General features: G+C 38.1%; 1 long non-coding RNA gene across 1 annotated transcript; it reads right to left on the bottom strand.

Annotated features, from left to right (window-relative positions):
- Positions 1 to 6,055: 6,055 nt before the first annotated feature.
- LOC115259544 (uncharacterized) lies at positions 6,056 to 9,787 on the bottom strand. Its single transcript, XR_009996408.1, has 4 exons — positions 7,450 to 9,787; positions 6,561 to 6,678; positions 6,389 to 6,505; positions 6,056 to 6,330 (listed from the first exon to the last, which is right to left on the bottom strand). It is a non-coding gene; the product is annotated as an uncharacterized LOC115259544 (long non-coding RNA).
- Between the last annotated feature and the right edge of the window lie 3,623 nt (positions 9,788 to 13,410).

Below are 13,410 nucleotides of genomic sequence, written 5' to 3'. Positions count from 1 at the left end.
TATTCTTGGAGAATTTCCTGGAAGAATTTCTGAAAAAAAAAAATCCCCAGAAAAAGTAAATCCTGGAGTGGCTGCCATATTTTCTGAAGAATGTCCAGGAGCAATTCCTGGATAAATTCCTAGAGAAATTCCTGAAGAAATTCTTGGGAGAATGCCTTTGAGAATTGCTGGAGAGATCCTTGAAGGAATTCCTGGAGGAATTCTTACAACAATTTCTGAAAAAAATTCTGGAGGAAACTCTAGAGGAACCCTGAAAGAAATTTCTGAAAAAATCCCCTGAGAAATTCCTGGAAGAATTTTTAGAGAAATTTCTGCAGGAATTCCTGGAGAAATCCTCAAAGAAATTTCTGAAGGAATCCCTGGGAAATCATTGGAGAAACTCATGGAGAAATCCTAAGGAAAATCCCTAAGGATTTTTTAGCGATATTCATGGAGGAATCCTTCCAGGAATTCCTTGAGGAAGATCTGGATGAATTATTGGAAGAATTCCTGAAAAAAATACAAAATGTATTCCTAGAGAAAATCCTGGATGAACTGCTGACATAATTTATTAGGGATTACTGAAGCATTTCCAATCTGGTGGAATTCCTGGAGCAATCGCTGAAAAAAATCCTAGAGAAATCCCTGCAAGAATCCAAGGAGGAATCCCTGGAAGAATTCCTGAAAAAATTTTCGGAAGAAAGCCTAGGATAATAACTGACGGAGCCCTTGGATGATTCTCTGAAGTAATTCCTGGAGAAATCTTTAGAGGAATTCTTGTACGAGTCTCCAGGTGCCCAAGCAACACACTTGCCACCGAAGAGTCACGGCGGCGCAGGTTTATGTTGCGCAAAAGTTACTGTGACTTACTTCTAGCAAGTAAGTGTTTATTTGTTAGAAGTAAGTCACAGTAACTTCTGCGCAACATAAACCTGCGCCGCCGTGACTCTTCGGTGACAAGTGTGTTACTTGGGTGGAATTCTAGGAACAATCCCGTTCCAGGTGTTCCAGGTGGAATTCTAGGAACAATCCCGAAAGCAATTTCTGGAGGAATCTCTGGAGGAATTCATGAAGGATGCATTGAGGAATCCTTACAGGATTTCTTGAAAGAATCGCTGAAAAAAAATGTAGGAATTCTTGGAGGGATCCATGGAGGATATCCTAGAGGAATGCCTGTGAAAATTCCTGAAGGAGTCTTCAGAGGAACTCCTGGAGAAATATCTAGAGGAATTTCTGGCGGAATTTCTGGAGGAATGTCTAGATGAATTTCTGGAGGAATATTTGAAGAAATCCCTGCAGGAATTCCCAGAGAAATTCTTGGAAAAAAATTCTAAAATTATTCCTACAATTCGTACAATTCGTAGAAGAATACCACCAGGTATAATTCCTGAAGTAATCGCAGATGGAATTTTTGGAGAAATTTTGGATGAATCCTTAGAAGATTTCCTGAAGAAACTCCAGAAGGAACTCCGGAAGCAATTTCAAGAGGAATTAGTAAGGGAATCCCTAAACAGTTCCTGGAGGAAGAACTGAATTAATTCCTGGAGGAAATCCTTAATGCAAACAAGGAGCAATTCCTGAAGAAATCTTAACTAGAGTTCCTGGGAAAATCTTTGGGGGAATTTTCAAAATGAATTGTTCGAGAAAGAACCACAGAAGCAATTCCCGAGTTAAGCCCTTCAGGAATTCTTGGAGATATCCCTGGAGGATATCCTAGAGGAATGCCTGTAGGGATTAACGAAGGAGTCCCGAGAATTACTCCTGGAGAAATATCTAGATGAATTCCTGGAGGAATCCCTAGAGGCATTTCTGAAGGAATTCCTGGATGCAGTAATTCCCAGAGGAATAATTCCTGGAAGAATCTCTTTAGAAATTACTGGAGAATTCCCAGAAAGAATTCCTGAAGAAATTTCAGATGAAATCCTTTGAGAGATCCTGAAGGAATTCAAAGAAGAGTTCGTGGAGGAACTCCTTGAGGAATCCCTGTAGCAGTTCCTGAGGGAAGCAGTTCCTGCAAGAGTTCCTGAATCCTGGAAGCAGTCCCATGAGGAATTCCTCAGTAAATCCCAGGAAAGCTTACTTAACAAATTCCTGGAAGAATTTCTGTAGGCAATAAAAATATGAAGCAATCAAGGTCTGCAATAATTATTGAACGACTTGTTCTTGGAATCTTTGGATGGACTCCTAAAACAGTGTTTTATACAATGTTTCATGGAAAAATTTCCTGTAAGGGTTTCTGGAAGATATTGCAACTGAAATATTTCGAATTATTCCAGATTGAATTATTGAAGCAATCTCTAGTGGAATTCTATATGGAGAAATCGCTGAAAAAATCTCTGAAAGAATGCTTGCAGAAATTCCCAAAAGAATTTCTTTTGGCATTCATTAGGGAATCCCTGGAGAAATTCCTGGGGGAATCCTCGAAAAAACCACTGGAACATTCACTGGAGGAACCTCTAAAGATATCCCAGGAGAAATTCCCGGAGTAATGTCTAGTGAAACCCATAGACTCTACGGCATAGAGGAATTCTTGAAAAATTCTCTGGAGCAATTCATGATGGAATCACTGAAGGAAGCTATGAAAAAAATCCTGGAGGAATTCGTCGATGCATTCTTGCAGAAGCATCTGTAAAATTTTTTGAAGGAATCGTGGGAGGAATTCTTGAAGCATTTCTTGGAACAAACTCTAAAACAATCACTATCGGAATCCTTCAAGATACCCATGGAAGAATTCACGAAAAAGAAACTTCTGGAGAAGTCCGTTGAGGAATTTCTGAAACAATCCCTGGAGAAGTTTTTAATAAATGCCTAAAGAAATTTCTGAAGATGTCCTTGAAAGAATCCGTAAAGAAATCCCAGATTTTTTGCTCTTATCATGATGTTTGTTTGAATTGAATACTAGTGAAATTCGTGTAGCAGTTGCACATAACTGCGCTCTATATACATATAGCATATAGCATAGCAGCATATGGTTCTACCAAGGGTTCTACAAAGTCCTTCTTTACCCTACCGGAACTGGTTCCGGCATATCTGGAAAATTTGGCTTGCTGTTTTTGTATAAGCATCACAAAATTTAGCCATTTAACCAAGCTTGTTAGTTGTTAAAATTCTATGATAAGATTGAAGTGGTTCTCTTGGGGAAATACTTGGCAAAATTCCCTATGATTCTCGAGCAAAAAAGGTTTGGAAAGTCTGGATAAAAACCTTAATTATTAGAATAGATTATTTTTTGAGATATTTTTTTTCTGGAACTCTCAATCTGTGTATATAAAAATGAGTTTGAAGTCCCTTTGAGGCTACAAAACTCACGAACGGCTGAACCGATCAGGATGACTCTTGCTTTGTTTGGTTCGTATTCATGGTGTCTGTGTTTATATGTAAAAAAAAGTTATGAAAATGAACTAAAAAATAAGAAAATTTAGAAAGTACTGATTTTTTATGACCGGAGAAGAAAATCTACACGATCGAAATGAAACCAATCTAGAGTGCGGTGTAAAAATGAGCTCAAAATCTGTCAACCCACCACAAAAATAGCTATAGGGGGATTAAGGGCATTATGGATACCCTAAGCAAATGAGTATGTTAGACCTGTATAACGATGAAAAACTTAACATATTATCAGTTAGCTTACAACTTTAGCTTGTTTCCTACGTATTTCAATCATTGACAGTAGGTAAAATGTGTTTATTGTGAGAAATATCGAATTTTAAATCGTGTGTTTTTAGAGCTGGCAGGAAAGGTACGGGGCGAAATGGACAACCCTACATATTTTATGCTAATTTTTTGATTACATTGATCAGTTAAGTAATATGCCTACGGAGACCAATGCCACAGTTATAATACTCCATCTTCGACGAGTTTACATAACATCAAAGTTAAGAAAATAAATTTTAGGCAAAACTAATCGGAATGATATTTTACAAACTCTCTAAAACGCCTAACAGTATGCAATGCGCGTTCATTTCGCCCCGAATCGACTACAGCATTAAAATTGCTGTTTTAGTAAATTCTGATCAAAAATAAAATACTTCATCCATTGCCAAATCTCCGTATACATGTAGATAAGCTAACAATTCACTTGTTTTTATGGTGGACACACTCCAACACTCGTAATACCTTATTTGCAGCTGCTTCTAAATTAAAAGAATTTCACCATATGAAAATCAGAGGCCCATATAGCCGAGGCGGTAAACGCACGGGTATTCAGCATGACCATGCTGAGGGTGACGGGTTCGATTCCCGGTCGGTCCAGGATCTTTTCGTAAAGGAAATTTCCTTGACTTCCTTGGGCATAGAGTATCTTCGTGCCTGCCACACGATATACACATGCATGTTATGCATTAAAAGTTTTACATAAATATGTATCAATGGTTTCGGCAAAAACATCGGTGTCCATTGTGCCCCTAATCCCCCTACAAAGTTTTCCGGGACAGCTAGTTATTGATAATATATGAGTTGGCTCGAATAAAAAAAAATATTGTGGCCAGGGGGGGGGGCACGGTTCCCCTCTGGCTACGCCCATGGTTTTATCTCTCTTTCCTGCCTTCGGAAGGAAGATAGCCCGGATTTGACGCCAATCGTTAGGTATATGCCCCAAAATCAGACTCGCCCTAAAAATCTCAACCAAGGGTGGAACCAGTGTGTTTTCCTCTTTTTGGATCAACGCTGGGAATATTCCATCCATGCCAAGAGACTTAAATGGCTCGAAAGATTTCACAGCCCTCTCAACCCTGGCCAGAGTGAAAGCTTCCTTTGCAACCTTTATTGCGTCTTTTTTAGATCCAGAAACCCATGATTGGATCTCTTGTGGATCTGAGACAGCAATTCCAGTGCCTTGGTCGCCGATGCTCGACTCAGGGAAGTGGATCTTTAACAATTCGCTCAGTGTATCGCTAGGATTTACAGTGAGCGAACCATCCGTCTTCTGGAGGCTACCCACACCATTGGAGTGGTCTATTGAAAGAGTTTTTTGGAGTCTGGCCACTACGGGTGTATTCTCTATGCTTTCACTCATTAGAATCCACGATTTCCATTTGGCTGACCTTATTTCTTTGTTGTAGTTCGTCAGGGCCTTTCTGTATAGGCTCCAATCGCCGGTTCGCTTGGCACGGTTGAATTCCCTACGCGCAGTTTTCCTAAGCTTCTCAAGAGTTTTATTCCACCATGGAACGCCTCTACTCGAACTAATTGATTTAGTTGGACTGCTCTCTTGGTAGGCGTTAAGGATTTTGTTTTTAATGGATTTGGACGCATCTTCTAATTGTGTTATGGACTTGATGTGACTTTCTATGATGTACTCTTCGGATTGTAGGATAGCTGAGTAGGATTCTCAATCAGTTTTCTTAGGAACTTTAAACGTTTTTTCTATCGTTAGTTTTTCTGTATACATTTTTTATGATAATAATTTTCTTTGTTGCAGTTATGTTTTTGCTTAGTTACTAATATTTTTTTTCTTAAAAACAAATGTTTAAAATCGAAAGAATGAGTGATTGCAATAGCAGCTATAATTGCGAAAGCATCGCATTAATTTCATACACAGATCGAAAAAAGAGTGTAAAATTCTGTGACATATGATGCACATAATTGGAGCGTGGGATATCACAGAAGTTTACATGACATATCATGTAAAGTTCATGAAATATCACGTAAACTTCCATTATATGTCATGTAATTCAGCATGACTCTGAGAGTTTACATGACATATAACACAAATTTACATTATATATCATGTAATCCATCATAACATTAAGTTTACATGACTAAAATGAAGTTTACATGACGTGTCAATCTCACTGTTTTTATCTGTGTATGCAGTTTTAGATCTTCAAATCTATTGACCGGTAAAATTTTTCTCCTGTGGTGGACAACAGTAGAATAACTAGCCACAGAAGTTCAATGTCGCGGATGTTCGTGTGACTAACATCTAGTTTGCCACGGCCTTACAGCGTCAGCAGCGGTACTAGAAGTGTCAAGTTAAATTTGTTTACCAAAACAAAAGGTCATCTACAAGATGGTCACTAAAAAAAGTGAATTATTGCAATTAACGTTATTAAAATAATTAAATGAGAAAAGTGACTGCAGCGCCATTGGAGTTCTAGTGTATTTCTATTTGGACAACGATCCAATTTTCATAACAGGAGCAAAAATAAAGGAATAAAATTGTTTGTTCTCGGGCCTTACATCACAGTTGAAAACGTGAAAGGTCTCGCATGAAACGCGGAAGAAATTCACTAAATCCAACGCCAACTTGATAGAGCATTCCTTCCAGGCAATTGTACCTTCGTCACATCCTTTAGGTGTTAGCTTCACGCGAAGCACTGGTGTATTGGCGACCACAGTAACATCATCCTCCTAATGAGAAAAATTAAGAATTAAATATCAATGTGATTGCTGTAAGCGTAGTCCGTACCTTAACTATATCGACTATTCCATCCAGTGTGTTTTTTCTTCGTTGTCTCATTGTTTGAACGTTTGACACCACGTGACGGATTTTCCAGGCGTATTATGGCCAACGTGCGTAGGAAGTCTGTGAATAAAAAAAATAGGCAAATTACCCAATAATACAAGGTATTTTGGTTTACCGTATGAAATGTGGAGCAGCAAATCGTCATATTTAGCAAACACCTTCGACTGCAAAACCGAAAACTGCTGGCAGAAATCCTGTGCATCGGGATGCATTTTTCCGAGGTCCAAGGAAATCTAGAATGATGAAACCGAAAAATTAAAAGTGTCAGCTTCCTTCCCTCCGTTATCAGCATTTTGTTGTCGGTCAGTAAACTGGCAATAAACGCATAAAATTGTAGAGAGGACGTCCATAAATTACGCTACACAAAACTTGTCAACAACCCCTCCCAGTATTCCCTTCCTCACACTTTTTGTATATAAGACCCCTGAGATTTTTGCAGAAAGACTTAAAAATGTTTGTAAGTTACTATAATTCGACATTGTTTTATTAGTCTCAATGGCATAAGAAGCCGTTCACAAATTACGTTACGCTCTAGGGGGAAGGAGGAGTATGGCCGAGCGTTACGACCCATACAACATTTTTTGGGTTTTCATACAAAAAACGTTAGGAAGGGGGAGGGGGGTTGAAAAATGGTTTATTTTAGCGTTACGAAATAACTCAACGTTGCCTTATCAGTGTTCGCTAGAATTTTCAAAATCACCAGATTAATCAGTTTATTTCCAAATTAGGCCGTTACAAATATTTATTTCACTTTTTGTCCCACCACTCTTTGGCTGGTTGAGGGGGGGGGGGGGATAAAAATAATAAAGCATTTAATCAGAAAAATATTAAAAACTCATCATATTGGTAAAGAATTTTTGGCAAGACCCGATATTTTGATAAATATTTTTTTTTATTTGTCCCCCCAAAATGCAAAATCCAGCCGAAAGTTTTTGAAGGGGGGGGGGGGGGGGGGCGAGACAAAAAGTCAAAATTAAATTTGTATCAGCCTTATTTCCACTTACCATGAGCCCGTTAAACGAAGATGCTACCGGAAATGATTTCATGTAATCATGAAACGCTTGTTTCTTCCGATTTTGCTCTCGATCTGCATACGTCATCATCCAAAGCTCTTCTGCACGAGATTTGGTACTTGGGCCAGGGCAGAGGAATTTCATCTCAAAAATCTAAAACGAATACATAAATATAAATATCATCAAATATTTGCTGTGGGTATTTAACAAATTTTCAAACAAAATTACGTGTGTTCATCGGAAGTTTCGTTTGTTTGACTCCCACATATTTTAATCACAAACAGATACAAAACTTTAATCATATTACAGTTAAGAACATCATCACGAACGGGATTACGAAGCGATCTCTGAATCGAATAACACCAAAATTTGTTTAATGCAATTGATGCATCAGTATACTGCCCATAACTGCATAATTGTAACATTTGCATTTTTTGCCAATATTGAGTTAATACCGGGGCACGGTGCTCCATTTACCGTTATTATAAAATAAAATATACCATCAAAACCTGAAACGCCATTCTCTTTATTTATCTATCCTACACCTCTGGACAAATTTTCAAAATCATCGTTGGGCGAAATTTTGAGTTACGCCCTTTTAAAGGGCCTAACCTCTAAAAAATCGAGTTTTGTATAGAATAACACCACATTTCATAACAGAATCATGAATTAAAAGCATCAATAACAGAAATTATCATGAACAACATTGAAATTTGGTAGTATGCATCCATATGAATATCGGTGGAGTGCATTTTGTATCACAATTTGTCATTACGTCAATATACGGTAGAAGTTCTTAGGGCCTATAGAAAACAAACATTACATTGGTGTAACAAATTCAATTAAAAGTATATTGTATTGTGATTCCACATGTCAATAGATGTTCATATTACTGTCAGTCATAGCGATAGTATTCACATACATATCAGCACAAACATTTCAAAAGGACGTAATTGATCTTTAAAACAATATCTTCTACCATAGCTGTAGATCGAATCTCATCTTTCCCAGGACACCAACGACAACTATCGGCAAGAATTGCATTTCCTCCGTCCAGTAGTGGTTGTACGTTGCAACGGAGAGATAAAGGTTTGGTTTCGGCCAGCAGTTTTGCCATTTTGAAATGTTAGCATCGATATATGAAGAGCGTACACTCTCTATACAGAAAATCTGCTTTAAAACAATAGTCAAATATGGGCAACCACAAATTAAACAAAAAGAAATATGTCTGTGTGCCAAACGGCTTAAGTTAAAAGTATAGAAAAAAAAAAACATTGAAAGGGCAAAAGACAAAAAGTCGAATCAGGCTTCAAGTAATCACACATAAAATGCTGCACGAAAATTCTTTCTTTTTTTTAATATGTAGGTAAGACCTTTTGTCCCTACTAATTTTATTTTTTTCGACCTACTATACATTACAAGAAAAATTATCGCGCAAAATTATGCAAACATGTAAATAAATATGCGCAGTTACATTTAATCGTTTCAGTGTCTTCTGCGCGGTCAATCAATAGCTATTTTCCGCATTTTTTGTAGAAGACACGGACTCGATATGATGTACTGGCGACGATCTATTTGCGATTTTGAACATTTTTGTGTGATAATCTACGGCGAAACGCGCAATATTGTCTTCGATTTTTTTTTTTGCATTTCTACATTTTGTCCTCTCAGCCTCAGTATTTCAAGAACGCGTAACTACTTTCCAAAACAACACCTTTTTTTAAAGCTGTGGCGTTGCACTTCTAGACAAAAATAATGCTCCTCTTTCGATGGCTTACATTAGCGGGGTGACATGCAATCTACTTCCATAGAAGAAGGAGCCGTATCATCAACCAGTTACGCCCTTCTGAAATGCTGAAGCTGAAAAGATAAATCGTATAAATCTGGAGCAACATTTGAAAAGGGCATACAAGGGCCCCCCATCAAATTATTCACACAAACTAAGACAGTTTTCAGATAGAGCAAACATCGATCTTTCGGATAACGGTGTTCATTTGCGTGGGTGGGCTGCTGTTAGGCCCTCGAAGCGATTTCGAAAAAAGGCACAAATCCTGTTGGGCCCTTTTCAAATGTTGCTCCAGGAATGAAATAAAAAATGAAATACAATAGGTCGAAGAAAAGTTAAATTAGTAGGGACAAAAGGTCTTACCTACATATTTTAAAAGAAGAAAGAATTTTCACTCAGAATATTATGTTTGATTATTTGAAGCCTGTTCAAACTTTTTGTCTTTTGGCCTTTCGATATTTTAAATCTATATTCTTTTAACTTAAGATATGTGTCACACAGACATATTTCTTTTTGTCTAACTTGTGGTTGCTCATATTAAATATTTGACTATTGTTTTTAAAGGCAGATTTGCTGTATAGAGAGTGTACGCTTGGTGCTAACATGGCGAAACTGCTTGCCGAAACCAAACCTTTATCTCTCCGATGCAATGTACAATTACTTACTGGACGGAGGAAATGCAATTCTTTCCGATAGTGGTTGTTGGTGTCCTGGGAAAGATGAGATTCGATCTGCTATGGGAGAAGATATTGCGTTGAAGGTCAGATACGTCCTTTTGAAATGTTGGTGCTGAGCATGTAAATACTATCGCCTTGCCGGAGAGTAATATGAACATCTATTGACATATAGAATCACAATACAATATACTTTTAATTGCATTTGTTACACCAATGTAATGTTTGTTTTCTATAGGCCCTAAGAACTTCTACCGTATATTGACGTAATGACAAATTTTGATACAAAATGCACTCCACCGATATTCATATGGATGCATACTACCAAATTTCAATGTTGTTCATGATAATTTCTGTTATTGATTCCTTTAATTCATGATTCTGTTATGAAATGTGGTGTTATTCTATAGAAAACTCGATTTTTTAGAGGTTAGGCCCTTTAAAAGGGCGTAACTCCAAATTTCGCCCAACGATGATTTTAAAAATTTGTCCAGAGGTGTAGGATAGATAAATAAAGAGAATGGCGTTTCAGGTTTTGATGGTATATTTTATTTTATAATAACGGTAAATGGAGCACCGTGGGGGATCATCTCCCAAACATCAGTACTTTCATCCACCCAAATGAACTTTTTAAGTTTGTTCTGCAAAATGTGAAACAAATACCAAGTCGTTTTGTCTCATTGGCTAAAATTTATGAATGTAACCGCATAACAGTCACACTGGAAATACACACTGGTGGCAAACATGGGCGAAACTACCGGGGGTGCCAGGCACCCCCTAGAATTTTGATCAATCATAGTTTGGTCTGATTATTTTTTTAACTATTCGTCCAGCATACAAGACGAGCTGTAGAAACCAATGCCGCAATTTTTCGACAGGCCTTTATGATAGCGATATTTTGCTTTTTTCGTTTTCTCCGTTTTGGTTTTCCTGTCAAAGTTGCTTTCCGATCAGCAACACGGGAGCGAAATGAAATAGGTACTCACACTCGCATACAGCGTGCTGAAAGCGAGAGCTGACAGGGCCAAATTTCCATTCAATTTTCTGTAGTTGAGTGTTTTCACCCGTGCTAACGTATAGGGCACTCACTCTCACAAGCCCCCGCTTGAGACGAATGGCCTTTCAGCATGAGTAGTGTGTGGATGATTGGGAATTGATCGTGTTGGGTCGCTCACGAATGGAGCTCTCGGACTCTGTCAGTTCTCACATCGAGGAACTGAAAACGACCGCCGCAGTCATTCATTTTCGGCTGAAAAACAGGCACTGAGACAGATATTTTGCAGGACTGGTAGAAACTTTCATTGCAAAAGGATGAATTTTAAATTATTGACAAATTTTTGAAATTTCGTATCGTCTCCATACTAGCGCATGTTGCAAACTTTAAACTCCATTTTGTACAATGCCTTCTTTTGTCGAATGTGACTGTTATGTAGTTATGGGCAGATTATTGACTATTAAAAAATGGAATAGCTCATCCTCTTTGCCATTTAGAGAACGAGCATTCCAATTTAAAATGTTTAAAAATTTATTTGGATCCATTAAACTTAGTGCACTGTTTTCACGGTTTTCACCGGGAAGCAATTTTGTTCTCAAATTTCCGTGAGAGAAACAAACTTTTCGGGCCTGTTGAAGTACGTGCGTGCTGATCTAATTGGTGAGTCTATGAAAGTCGTGCAAATTTTCTTGCTCAATTTCTAACCAAGTTACAAGTATTATTTTAGGTCAACGTACATATATACTCAAAGTGAGAGATGACAGACTAACGAAGGGAGAATGGAGATTGGGCTAGCAGCTTTGCCCTAGCACTGGTGTGACGAATGATGAATTCAGGCGACGTTACAGTTTAAATCATAAATATTTTATGAAATATCTTATGTCTTGAGCTTGGTTTATACGATAGGGACTAAGGACGAACATTTCAATAGGTCCTATCTGCAATCTTCCGTTAATAACAGGTTTGTTATTTTGGGTTTGAATTTGCTTTTTGCATGAGAGGATAACTAAACGTTCTTGGTTTTATCTGTGCTGCAGAAGTTTTGTAGTATTTGCAATGAAATCTTTTTCTTTTTGGCGTAATATACCTACTGGAACAAAGTCTGCTTCTCAGCATAGTGTTCTATGAGCACTTCCAAAATTATTTACGGAGAACTTTCTTTGCCAATTTCTATTTTGTATGTGCATATATAACATATGGCAGGCACGAGTATACTCTATGCTCAAGGAAAAAATGGGAAAAGTTAGGGGCTGTCCATAAACCACGTGGTAATTTTTTTGGGACTGCAAATGTTCGTCCAACCATGTCAGCATGTTTTCCGACACTGTTGGAATGAAAACCTGTCTTGATTGTGTGATGGTTTGAACCAGAATGAGTATTTTATTATCTGCCATTAATTATTACAGTTCTTCAAGGCTTCCCAGATTTGGTTGGCATACTGCGATCCTACATTCTCTCCCTTTCTTCAATAAAATCTTATGTTTATTATTCATTTAGCATTTATTTCCAGTAGTGTAAGGTAAACCTTTTAAATTACTACATTCAGAGTTTTATAACATACATTACATTAACACTAACAATTTACGTTTGATATTTAACAATTAAACATTTACAGCCTATTACAAAAATTGAGGCATTTATCTTTAATTTTTTTTTTTTGATGCTTTATATCATTAGGCAAACTATTTACACTGCATACGGCGGTTGCTATGATAAATTTTTCTAAGTCTTTGACGTTTCGTGGCCTTGTTGTTTACGATTCGGACTTAGGAAAATTTTCGTCAGGTTTCCTTAGGCAGTATGATCAAATTCAAAATGTGAGTTCGCTCGTGCAGAGAAGTGCGGTAATTTAAGACTTACTGCTAAGATTCCACTAAGAGCTTCTGCAGTAATTCCCTAGGCCTTCCTTCCGGAATTATCAGCGATTCACAACTAACTGAGGCGTCCCATCCACAATCATCCCTGGTGCCATTCCGGTACCGCCGCCCGTCAGGACAGAGGATCGACGATACACGCTGACAAGAAGGAGTTTTAAATCAACTTGGATGTGCAGCAGACGGCTCAACGGAAGTTTCGGCAAAGGCCTCCGACAACAGCATCATCATCGAAGGGAAACACGACGAGGAGCAGGACTATCATGGATACATCTCCGGATACTTCATTTGGCGTTACACCATTCCACCGGAACACGATTCCAACTACAACAAATGGTCGATTTCGTCCGACAGCATCTTGACGATTCCAGTTTCGAAGAGGGCGACGACGGATAACGCCACAAGTCGATTCCGATCTTTCAGGAATTTCAACCACTGACAAGAATCGGTACCGATTACGAGAAGAAGGAGAGCATTGCTAACAAACCTTAGTGGAGTGGTGGTCTGAAACCACGACTGTTTCATCAATCTGTATGGTCCCTTGGTTCACCCAGTATTTGTTAATTGAGGGGGTTAGAGGCAGAGGGGTGTAAGTGACCAAAAATTCAAAATTGAGATACATAT

The sequence above is a fragment of the Aedes albopictus genome, chromosome 1, assembly GCF_035046485.1.
Source record: "Aedes albopictus strain Foshan chromosome 1, AalbF5, whole genome shotgun sequence".
Taxonomy (NCBI): domain Eukaryota; kingdom Metazoa; phylum Arthropoda; class Insecta; order Diptera; family Culicidae; genus Aedes; species Aedes albopictus.
The sequence above is the reverse complement of the archived record's forward strand: the minus strand, read 5'-3'. Positions and strand labels throughout refer to the sequence as shown.